Raw genomic sequence first — 12,875 nt, 5'->3', positions numbered from 1 at the left:
GTCTGCAGACGCCTGGAGGAGCAGCTGGAGAAGCAGAGAGAAGAACTGAAGAGGCTGAGGCACCAGCTGGACAGGCTGAAGAGGCAGGAGACCAGGCTGCAGAAGGAGCAGGCACACCACCGAGGCCAGAGGGGGAAGCGCCTGAAGACGTTCTAGAACCCCAGGAATAGGAGGAGCAGGGCCTTTGGGCTGGAAACGTGGGCCCTTCAGGAGAGACCTCCATTCAGGTTCGTTTAACCCAGCCCCCCTGGAAGATCATACCCTCCTTCCACTGTGACCCCAACCCTCCCAACCTAAGTGCACAGAGAACTCCAGCCCTAAGGGGGATCTGGATGGAAGAAGCCCCAGATAGCTGACCACAGACACCAGGTCCCCTCAGAGGCTCCCCTGACCCAGGAGAGGACAGGACAGGCCTCATCTGGATGGTGAGATCTTGGGACCCTAAGGATGAGCGCAGCATAAATAGGGAAAGGGAAATGGGATTTCAGTGGGACTTGGGAGGATTGGGGGGGGCCCTGCTGAGGTGTGATGGTGAAGGGGGTGTCACTGAGTTCTTTGGAGGAGAAGGAATCAGAGAGATGTCAGGCTGGTGGGAAACATGTCTGCAGGTGAGCAGTGGACATAAAGCCCTAAACAAACAACTCTGGGTCCCTTCCCAGCAGTATAGAGGCAGAGAAAGAGGCAGGGCTTGGTAGGAGGAGAGGAGGGCAGGTTGAAGGAAAATGAACTCACCCCAGCCATGTCTTCTGGTCTCCTACGGTGAATTTGGGTTTATGATTGGGATGCATCCTTTTTGCCACATTAGGGGAATGTAAGTGGGAGGTGGTGTAGAAAAATCCCCCTGGGTGTTAACCGTTTCTGGATAAGAGTTGATCCAGGGCTTGCAGGATATTTCCTGTAGAGCATGTCCTAGGGGAAGGGGTAGAGCTTTGGAACTTTTTCTTCGCCTAAATCAAGCTGTACATTCCGGTTCTTGACATGTCAAACAAACTTGCTAATTTTCTTTTTGTTTTCCTGTGGTCAAATCTGACCTGTCGCGAGGTCAAAGAACTGGAAGAAAAAGGCCCTCTGAGGTGAAAGAACCAAAAGAGAGGACAGGCTTCAAACCCAGGGAGAACAGCGAGAACACAGGTGATCAGAGGTAATGGTGGGAAGGGGCAGATTCAGGGCCAGACTCAACAGTGGACAACAAAGCCCCAGTCTCAGTCGCGACATCAAATCCCAAGTCTGGGGAAGCCCTGGACATGACAGGGGTGTATCCATCTCTCTGGGAAATGAGACCACAAGTATCACAGGGAACCCCCCAGGGGCAGAGGAATGGAGGGCAGGGCCTCTAGGATGGGCACCTCCATCCACAGTCTGTCCTGTGTGTATTCCTCAGAGTGACAGAGACGGCTCCTGCGAGGCAGAGGGTCAGAGGCAGAGAAGAACCAAGGTGTTCAGACCAGGTAAATTCTGCAGTCTCCTAAGGATCCAAAACGAAAAATCAGAGATTCTCAGAGGTATCAGGGTGGGAGGGGTTGGTATTCCCAGGCTGGGGAGAGGATGGCTGGGGAGGTGCTGCTTTCTGAAATCTTTTCATCAACATCTTTCTTCTTAAAAGCTACCTTCCCAGTTGATGTCCTCTATGATCTAGGCTCAGACCTGAATGGGGCCTAGAATGCACAAAGGCGGGTTATCCAGTGGGGCTAGGCAGGGAGGAGGTGGAAGCAGCATATCCGGGAAAGAGAATCTTCTAGAGGCGCATGAGTTACCTAGTGAATTGCACATGGCATCCAGCCTTCTGAATTTAGCTGTAGACGTGTGCTTGCAAGACGTGTTTGAGGGGTAACTCTACTGACTTCCCAAAATTATTTTTGGTCATTTCCAGTTATAGAGACCAGAAGAACTCACTGCCTCCAAGAACAACAAGAAATCCACTGGATCTGATTATTACTCTCTGTGGTGTGCTGTCCTTCCAGTGATTCAAATCTTTTGTCTGTCATTCTGGAGAATTTTCACCTATTTTAAATATCTAACAAAACACGTTAAAATATACATATATCTATGATGTTTATGAATTTCCAAAGCTCTGAAATTGCTTTTTATCACATTTGCAAGATCACAGATTTGTATGACAAAAAAATTTATGTCAGGGTCCCACCCTCATATGTAATTTGGTCCCGCTCCCACAAGGTATCCGATGGTAATAGACACACGTGTATCCTTCCCTACACCTCTCTGCAGGGACGCATACACACAGTCACAGGTACACAAGTACATCTGCTGGGGTGTTTACTTTTATGAAAGCCTGGTCACACTCCACCCACAATGCTCTCGCCCCTTATTTCACTTAATATTCTACCTTGATTCTCTTTAAGTCATTAGATATGGCACTAACACTATATTTTTTGATCTTTTAACTTACATGAATAATTTAAATAGATGATATCAATTCAGTACACTTTATCTGGACTTCTACATGTTGTTGTCAGAAGCTATCAAGTCAGTTCTGACTCACAGTGGCCCTTTGCACCACAGAACAAAACACCACCCGGTCATGTGCAATCCTAATAATCTTTGCTCTATTTGAGCACACTGTTGCAGCCACTGTATCAATCTCATTGAGGGTCTTCCTCTTTTTCACTGGACCTCTGCTTTACCAAGCATGATGTCCTTTTCCAGGGACTGGTCCCTCCCTCTTGATAACATGGCCAAAGCCATCCTTGCTTCTAAGGAACATTCTGGCTTTCTCCCTTTAAGACAGATTTGTTCATCCATACATAACACTACTAAGATGGAAACATTATCATCCATGCTTTTTAAGTCCACTCTTCCTGCGTGTTCTACCTCTCCTCCCTCTGTTCTTTCCTGCAAGTGAATCCAAGATAATTCAGGTTAACAATGTGGTAAGTACTCTCTCTTATCCTTGCTTAAACAAGCACACGGACTTATACACACTCATAAACATAAACAGGTATTCAAGCATATTCAAACAATTGATATTGTTTAACCCAGATGTGATCATTTTATATACACTTCTCTGCATGCACCTTGATTTTTTCAGTAATACTTCAATAATACTTCACAGAGATTTTTCCCACTCAACTACTACAACTCATTTATTGATGATGTAGCTTTACCATAAGTTATCTATCATTCAACTATCAATGTACAGTCAATGTTTGGTCAACACTAATAATAACTATCAGTTGTATACTACAGGATCTGTTTCTGTGGAATAGACTCCATAGAGTGAGATTTCCAGCTCAAAGTATGTTTTTAAAGTACAGAGCCATGGCCATGTCTTTCCCCTAGAGGCTGTCCTAAAGCACCTTTCCAGCCATGTCTCAGGGTATCCTTCTCCCCACAGCCCAGCCAGCCATAGATGGTGTTGATTTTTAAATTGTGCCAGTTTCACTGGGACTTTGATATTTTCTTAACTACCAGTGTTTTTGAGCAACTTGGACTATGTTTATTGGGCATGTGGATTTGCTGTGAACGATCTGTTTGAATTCACTGCTCATTTTTCAAGTGCTTAACTTTTATCCTTCTGTGTAAAATGGAAATTGTTATTAAGTCTTGTCATCTCCATTTCACATGATTTTCCAAATCTATCATTTGTGTATCACATTTTTGCAAGCTTTGTCCCCCAGAACGATCACTTGAGTCAGCACTGTTTATTAAATAAATATAATTTTCTCAAAATACCACCTTTGTATCAATGGTTATTGTGACTTCTTAGCAGATTTTGTTTCATTGGTCGACTTGTCAGTTTCTGTGCTATGTAATATCAATTTGTTCTGTTACCTGAAGAGGTAGACACCTGTCAGTATCCTGCTTTTTCATGTTTTTCTTCTCTATACCTTTTAAAGCAGCCGTAGTGTTGTAGTGATTAAGTGCTCATCTGCTAATCCAAAGAAGGTTTGGCAGGTCGAACCCACCAGGGGGCACTGAGGGGAAAGACCTGTTGTTCTGCTCCCATAATGATCACAGCCTAGAAAACCCTATGGGGCAGTGAAATGGGATCACTATGAGTCAGAAATGGACTCCAAGTCTCCTAACACCAGCAACATCCTCTGCTATCTACTGTACTATTTGTAGCATATGATTACTGTATACAATTCAAAAACAACTATCTTAATATTCCAACTGGAAATACATTCCACTTATATATTAGTTTTAGGGACCTCCATTTGATTGACAAGACTTCTCATTTGAAAATATGGCATATTTTTTGCATATATTCAGGTTTCATTTTATGTATTTTAGTACATTAGTTTTCATCATAGAAGTCCTTTGCTGCTCTGGTCAAAACAATGTTTTCCTAAATATTTTACAGTTTTGAACACAGTTTGATCCAGTCAAGTAGTAGGGGAAAGAGAACGGTCTGCCCTTCTCACCCTTGCCAATTTGAGACCCTCATGTCTATACTGGAGAGAAATCATTGATTGTGATGTATTTGTCTTTTATTCAGGTATGCAATTATATCATCATTCTTTGAAAAATCTCTTATTATACTTATACTAGTTATTTAAATTTTCTAGTTTATTCCTTCACCTTAAAACTGTGTTGAGTGATACCAAAATTTTTGTCTAGTTCCAAATTTATCAGAATGAGTTGAATATTAATTTTCCATTTATCTCACACCTGCTAAGTTTGGGGAGAATCTATTATGCCCCAATAGATAACTACTACTCTGACCTGCTGACCATTATTGGAATCACACACAACTTGTTTCTGACAGTTAAGTACTTCCACCTGGCCTCTGTTGAGCTGGGATCCCATGATTTGCATTGCTACTAGGCAGCCCAGCTCCCACTAACAACCTGAGCCTATAGACGATTGTTGCTGTTAGTTGTCATCAAGTCATTTCTGACTCATGACCACCCCATGTGGGCATAGTAGAACTAACTGTTCAAGAGTGTTTTTAAGGCTTTCATCCTTTAGTAGCAGATGGCCAGGACTGTCTTCCAAGGACCCTCTGAGTACGTTCAAACTGCCAAACTTTCGGATAACAGTCAAGCACTTAACTGTTTGTGGCGTCCAGGGACTCCCTACAAAGTATACATATTGGTAAGCTCTATCTTGCTGGTGCTCCCCTCATCTCCGCATTCCTTATTCTTTTGATGAAATGGGTATCCTTCAGGACCTCCAAGAAATGGTCTTATAGAAGACTAACTCAGACATGCCCACATATTGGAGGCTTTTAATCCCTCTTCCAACATCTGACACAGCAGGTCTGGCATTTCGATTTCAGAGAATATGGGCCATTGCCTTTTCTAAGATTCCAAAAGCAATCCCACAGCATATTAAACCCATTTCCAGAACCCTTGCTACGGCAATAAATCCTTGTCAACAAACTCTCTTTGACCCAACTTTATATTAAACTCCCCTTGACTCAGCACCTTCAGCACCCACTCCTCAGCACACCCCCGTCCTGCTCACACAAGGCAGCCAGGTCTTGCAGCTCCTTCAGTGTACACTCCCTCCCCCGCAACCACAACAGCACTGCCCCCGATGGCTATGCTGGTATCTGACAACTAAGTATCTGGACAAATGCATGGGACACTATCTCAGGACTCTGCAAAGGAAAGTGTTGAAGGTGGATGGGGAAGGGGCGGAACCAGAACATAGAGTATGAACATTCCAGAGGCTGAAATTAAATGAGCCCAAATCTCAGAGCTGCACACCCGTTGTGGACAGAAATAGCTCCAAGAGAAGCCCTCTCTCATATAAATGGGATAGAAGGTCCGTAAAGGAGAGAGACAAGCAGCTGGGCAGGTGGGCAGACGCCTGAAACTCTGGCAGAGGAGAATCCTTTTCTCTGACCAGAGTATGGAAGAACCAAATATTGTAGAGAAAGCTCCATTACATTTTCTCTCTCTCTGCTGTTAACTGGCACCTAGTCAATTCTGCCTCAAAGGGTGAGACTTTTCAAAAGCAGATCACCGGGCTTGTCTTCTGAGGCGCTTCTTGACAGGTTCAAACTGCCAGCCTTTTGGCTGGTTGTCCAGTGCTTTGGCCCCATAGGTAGAACCAGTCACTTATGTGCACAACAGAATGAGGAGATTAAAGCCCCAGCATTTCCACCAGTGGGCCAGGAAAGCACTCCTTCAGAACTCAGAGAGCAGAAGAGAAAGAGAGAGAGGAGGCTGTGCAAGAAAGAGATTCTGCAGACTTGCTATGAACTCCTGATTCACCCCCCAGATGCATATGCATTGCCCTGACCCTAAGACGCATTATCAAATCCTTTAAGAGCCGTACTATGGGTTAGAACGCACTCCTTCAGAACTCAGAGAGGAGAAGAGAAAGACAGAGAGGAGGCTGTGCAAGAAAGAGATTCTGCAGACTTGCTATGAACTCCTGGTTCACCCCCGAGATGCATATGCATTGCCCTGACCCTAAGAAGCATTATAAAATCCTTTAAGAGCCGCACTATGGGTTAGAATGCCATCAAGGTTCCATACTGAGTGGCGCTCACATAGATTAGATCTGAATACAGCTGCAAAGCCTTCAAAAATTGAACTAACATTTGAACCACAGAATACAGAAGATGGGACAGAACTTGGAGCCTGAGCATAACTGGGTCAATTGACTGCTAAAAAAAAAAAATTCTGCATAAAATTTTTGAAGGACTTGTAGTCTCAAAATCATAAGACACAGATTTTAAAATGCTGTTCTAATCATTCTCCAAGAAATAACACAGACACTTTTTAAATAAATGGAAAGATAATAGGTGCTATTTGCAAATGAAAATTTTACATGTTAAAAGTACAATGGTAGAAATAAAAAATTCAGTTGATATTTTCACAATAGCAGAATGGCGATGACAGAGAAAAAACTAAATACTTGAAATAGATCAGTAGAAAATATCCATTCTGCAAACAGAGAGGAAAATATGGAAAAAAATGGACAGTGCCTCAATAACTAGACAAAAAGCTTATTTATTGGAACTCCAGAAGAAGTGGACAAAATGTGTGGTGAAGAAAATAGTATTTGAAAAAATACTGGCTGAACACTTTCCAAATGTGGTGAAAGACATAAACTTACAGATTCAAGAAGTTCAGCAAACCACAGCAAGTTAAAGAATTCTATGCCCCAATACCGTATTTGCACAAAAATATTCTGCGGGTTATGGGTTTTTTGCCAACCCAGTGGGCCTTACCCCACATCCCAAGTATATTTGTAAGTACATTACTCTAATTTTTTTTTTTTTTTAACAGCAGCGTGTAAAAAGAAAAAAACAGTGTACTGTACTTACAGACATACCCGGGAGGGGAAAAACAGTTGACACACATATATATATATAGAACATGGGTTACTTGCATAAAAATACCATACATCATAATCAACTGCAGAATAACAAAGGTCAAGAAAATACTCAGGAAGGAGGTAGAGAGAAAACAACACATTTCACCTGAGAAAAACAATTTGAATGACTCTGTATTCACTATCAGAAGCCATGGAAGCCAAAAAAAAAAAAGATTGTGAAACAACATTTTTTCAACCCTGAAAGATGGAAATACTAACCCAGAATTCTATGTATCATGTATCTATGTATCATTACCTTCAGGAGTAAAGCTCAAATAATGCCATTCTTAGGGGAAGGAAAACTGAGAGAATTCATCACCACCAGACTTCTAAGTGAAACACTAAAGGAAGTACTTCAGGTGGTAGACTTGGAATTTCAGTTGTTATTTAAGGAAAGCAGAAAACGTGGAAACTATGTGGTTAATATACTACGTCAACACTGTAGTTACTGCACAACATGGCGCTGGACAAGCCTCTTTGGAAAGTTTTTCCAGTCTCTTGGAAACGCTTGGAAATACGTCCTGGCAAATCATTATTAGAGAATGGAATTAATTTTGACAATACCTGAGAGATGTCTGCAGTCAAGTCTTATGAATAAACTGGAAAATAAATTTACTGACTGAAACTAAGGTGTGGTAACAAAACATGAGCCTCAGTTCCCGTGTGGCCATGAGCTGGCTCTGAAGGCCAACCTTCCCCAGAAAGGCATCTCAAGCACATTGGGGGCAATGGCTTCCTGTTGTTATTGCTAGGTGCCATCGAGTGGGTTTCTGAGTCATTGTGGCCCAGTGTAAAAGGAGAACTGCCCCGATAGGGTTTCCTGGTTTGTAATCTTAACGGAAGCAGTTCGCCAGGTCTTTACTCCTTAGAGCCTTTTGGTGGGTTCAAAAAACTAACCTTCGGTTAACAGCCGAGTGCTCAAACTTGGCACCACCTGGGATCCTTGGAGCAATGGCAGCACCACAGAATTTGGTAGAAACCTTCCCATAGGCCTTCTCTGAGAGGTAACCCCTTGCTTAAGGACCAAGTTTAGGTTTTATATATACTCATTCTACATAAAGTCTAGATAAGAACTACAGTGCTTCCTTGAGCGGACAATATGTATATGCCCTCCATAAACAAAATGTGTCAAGGGCAAAGTTTAATATTAAACCAAGGCATTTCCCGTCAGTCCTTACCTGAGAGGGTCTTCGTGAGAATTTCCTGAGACTCTTGGAAAAGGACTTAGTAGACACTGCTTTCTTTTTACCTCTTCGCTCCTGAACAGAAACCTCTGCTAAGAGGTCCTGCGTAAAGCTCCAAACGCCTCTTCTTATCCTGAATGTAGGCCGTGTAATAAGACCAGGAACTAGGCATTCAGCTGGGTGAAGAAACCCAGGAGTACTTCCTGTCTTCAACACCTTCCAGTTCCAGCGAAATCCTGTTACAAGTCACTAGATCAGCCCAGGAGCTGGAAGACTGAAATTCCTGGTCCTCTGACAACTGGGAAGGGCAGGGTGGGGTTAGGCAGAGCCTCCTTGACCATCACTTGCCCCAAGAGGCTCTGGAGGCTGCTTCATGTTCTAAGTCAAAGGCCCTTCCAGCCCAGGCACATAAGAGCAGGGGAAGACTTTGTCCATTGAAAGAAAAGATGGGCACAGGAGTGGCAGGTTTTAGGGCACTCAGCATTGGTCAGCTTTGCGACTTCCGGACATCCTGGCCCATGGTCGCCTTCACGACTGGGCCTTTATAGCCTCTTCACCTCTCCGTCCTTCCCAGTTTTCTCCCAGGACCATGAACTGTGGCTTCTGCTAGTTTCAGTGATTTCAGTATTTCAGTAGCTCCTCACCCCACTCAGGGGAGGCAGTTTTGCAGACTGCAGGACACAAATCCACAGTGCTGTTTACGTGTCCTTCAGCAGAAACACTTCCGAGGGTACAAGTTGGCCTCAGAGACTCTGAGACCCAGGCAGAGAGAAGCCCAGGGGGAGGGTCACTGGCTTCAGGAAGTGTCAGCACTCTCAAGGGTCATGTCCCTGGGGTCGTGCCCAACTGCAGGAAAAATGAAGTGGGCTCTGAGGCTCCCTGTGCTGACCGTCCAGTACACTGGCCCTGGAAGCCTTGGAAGGATTCTGTCTTAGTCTAACCCAGCACTGGGGAAATCCTCACAGGGTAACAGCAGTGATATGCCTGGGGATCTTTATTCTAAAAGTCTCAAAGCAGTTGATACAGTCTTGTGAGGTGGGAGATGAGAAAGCTTGGGACCACCGAGAGAGGGTGGCAAAAGAAGGAAAACTTTATCACTCCCTCTGTTCAAGTTTTTTTTTTTTTAATTCCACCTGGGGCTCCAAACAGGTCTTTGTGTTAAAGTTGTATTTCTCTGTGTTAATTTATGATACTTAACTCAAATCTAGAGTTTCGAGCTCATTTTGATAATTCCTCTTTAGTCTGTGGAGACAGGAGTCTGCCTTCAGCCAGTGGTGAGAGTGGAAGAAATAAAGTCCCTAGTCCAGACTGGGGCAGGCTCTGCTGCTCCGCAAACTAGGGGTGCGGTCTCTGAAGAGCCCTTCTGAGGACAGCACAGGAGGGGCGTCTCGCCTGGAGAAAGAGCAGAGGGGGGTGGGGGATTGTTTGTGTGAGCAGTGTGGCCTCTGTGGCTTCGCCTTCTCCTCCTGGAAGTGCAACCTGTGGCCCTTCACGTGCGGAGCCAGAGTCCTAGGGTGACCACAACTCTCCCACCCTTTCTGGGTCACCCTCTGGACCCAAGTCCCCATACGCCTCCTCTGCCCTCCTATTCCAGCATAAGCACTGTGACTGGGCTCAAGGGTGTACCCTGGGACTTGACATCGGTAGCCTCAGGCTTCCCCTAGTTCTGGTGGGACCTGTGAGCCTAGAGGGTCTGAGTTCAGGGCAAGGTTGGGTGGGCTGGGACTCTCGCGAAAGGCTCCTGCAGCCAGCTCCTTCCTGATGCACGTGAGATTGTGGTGGGGCAGCCTCCGACCTGGCACCTCCCCTGGGCGCCCCTCTCCACACAGCCCTGCCCAGTTCCCTCCCCCACCCCCGCAACCGCCCAACCACCTCCTCCTGCCTCCTAGTTCTAGAGGAGTGCTCTTTTGATGCGCATTTGCAACTGGCACCCCATGGCCCTGCACAGAGTCAATCAAGCTAATGACCTCAACCTGAAGTGCACAACTTTGAAACTGCTAGATACGTGGGAAATGAACAAAAAAAAAAGAGGAGAAACACTTAACAACAGTTACAAAAAAAGTTATATGGGACTGTATTCTCACATCATGGACTCAAAGATGCTGGGTTGTATTTTTGTTTGCCAACAAGTCTTAGATAAGGGAATTGGTGCCAGGAATAGATGTAGAGTCTGACTTTGGAAAAATGAGGGAAAATCTGGGATTGATTAATTGATGTGGATGAGACTGAAAATAGTGATAACAACATAACATTTAAAGAGGAAATCCTAGCAGCCTAGAACATGCAGTGGAAATTTTTCTAAGTAGCACCAGAAAAGACCTTTAATCACTACACAAAATGGGTCAGTAGTTCAAGATCTCCCTAAGAAAACAGGAGGCCGAGACCACTCTCATTCAGGTTGCAGCAAACAGGCAAGAAAAAGAGCATTTTAATCTTGTGCAAAGTCAGAAAAGAAGAGAAAAAGATGAGATGCTCCTCTACTTCATCCCTAAGGCTACTTTAATATTGACACCAAATTAGACAAGGATGACAGAAGAAGAGTTACAAGGCAAGCACACCAAGTAACTGGGATGCAAAAACCTACATAAAATACTGGCAAAGGAAATCCAGCAAAGTATAAACCATGTAACACGCCATCATCAAGGGGGTTTATCGTCAGCATGCAAGCTTGAGTGAACATTAAAGATTTAATAATTTAATTCATCACATGCATAGATGGAAGAAGAAAAGACATGCTCATCTCAAGAGATGGGGACAAAGCAGTGGATAAAATCCAATCACACTGAGAGATAAGGATGCTGAGCAATCATGGACCAGAAAAGGAGTTCCTTAAGTTGGAAAAATACAACTGGCATGATAGTTCATGGTGAAATGCGGGACATTCTCTTTAAAATTAATTAGCATTAAAATAAGGATGCTTTCCCAATTTGAAGAATGGCGTCTGGCATCTTAAACATTAGCAAGCAGCCATCTAAGATGCAACCATTGGTCTCAACCCACCTGGATCAAAGGAGAATGAAGAATACCAAGGACACGAGGTGATTACGAGCCCAAGAGACAGAAAGGGCCACGTGAATCAGCGACTACATCATCCTGAGACCAGAAGGACTAGTCGGTGTCCGGCTATAACCAATGACTGCCCTGACAGGGAACACAATAGAGAAACCCTGAGGGAGCAGGAGAACAATGGGATGCAGACCCCAAATTCTCAAAAGACCATACTTAATGGTCTTACTGAGCCTGGAAGGATCCCGGTGGTCATGGCTCCCAGACCTTCCGTTGCCCCAGGACAGGAACCATTCCCGAAGCCAACTCTTCAGACATGGATTGGACTGGGCAATGGGTTGGAGAGGGATGCTGGTGAGGATTGAGCTTCTTGGATCAGGTGGACACTTGAGACTGTGTTGGCATCTCCTGCCTGGAAGGGAGATGAGAGGGTGGAGGGGGTTTAGAAGCTGTGAAAAGGACACGAAAAGAGAGAGTGGAGGGAGAGAGCAGGCTGTCTCATTAGGGGGAGAGTAATTGGGAGTGTGTAGCAAGGTGTATACGGGTTTTTGTGTGAGAGACTGACTTGATTTGAAAATTTTCACTTAAAGCACACAAAAAAATCATTAAAAACAGAAGGATGCTTTCTATCATTATTTATATTAAATATTTAACACTGGAGGTCCAAACAAAACGACAACAAAAAGAAGGAAAAGCTGCAACTGCTATTATTCATAGATTACAGAAATGCCTCCACAGAAAAATTTCCAAACCATTGAAATTAATGCTAGTCAATCCTAAATATAAACTAAAAAATAAACTGCATTTCTATACATCGGCAACAAGCCGACTCTGTTGTAGCTCTTAGTGAAAGCAGAGGACACTGATAGGGAAATAGCAGGATTTGGGTGGGCTAGACAATGAGGGGAGAACACTATTTTACACCAGGCTTCATGTATAACCATGGGTATGTGTTAGTCATCTAGGGCTGCCATAAGAAAAAAATAACACAATTGGGTGGCTTTAAAGAACAGATATTTATTTTCTCACAGTTCAGGAGGCTAGAAGTAGGAATTCAGGGCATGGCTCATGTCTACTTCAGCTTCTAGCAGCTTCCAGCCACCCTTTGCGTTCCTGGCCTTGTAGATTATCTTCCCCTTTGTCTGTCTCCCTCTTCCCCTGTTTGTGTCTGTGTCTATTCTGCTATTTTTATAACTCCGAAGGGATTAGGGTTAGGACCCACCCTAAACTGGTATGGTCTCATAAAAATAATTTAAAAAATCCCCTATTTCCAAATCAGGTCACATTTATAGGTACAGTAGTTAGAATTTCAACATACCTTTGGGGTTACACAATTCAGTCCATATAGTACCCTCACCAGATATTCTGGACTGAGAGTACAAACATGAGCAG

At 44.1% G+C, this 12,875-nt stretch overlaps 1 long non-coding RNA gene across 1 annotated transcript in view; it reads right to left on the bottom strand.

Moving 5' to 3' along the window:
* The window catches only part of LOC135229515 (uncharacterized), a 1,091,601-nt gene that overhangs the window by 1,011,379 nt on the left and 67,347 nt on the right, over nucleotides 1-12,875 (bottom strand). The window contains exon 2 of the long non-coding RNA XR_010320201.1: nucleotides 8,472-9,869. This is a non-coding gene — a long non-coding RNA (uncharacterized LOC135229515). The remainder of the gene's footprint in view (nucleotides 1-8,471; nucleotides 9,870-12,875) is intronic.

Source organism: Loxodonta africana, unplaced genomic scaffold, assembly GCF_030014295.1.
Source record: "Loxodonta africana isolate mLoxAfr1 unplaced genomic scaffold, mLoxAfr1.hap2 scaffold_33, whole genome shotgun sequence".
In the NCBI taxonomy this organism is placed as follows: domain Eukaryota; kingdom Metazoa; phylum Chordata; class Mammalia; order Proboscidea; family Elephantidae; genus Loxodonta; species Loxodonta africana.
The sequence above is the reverse complement of the archived record's forward strand: the minus strand, read 5'-3'. Positions and strand labels throughout refer to the sequence as shown.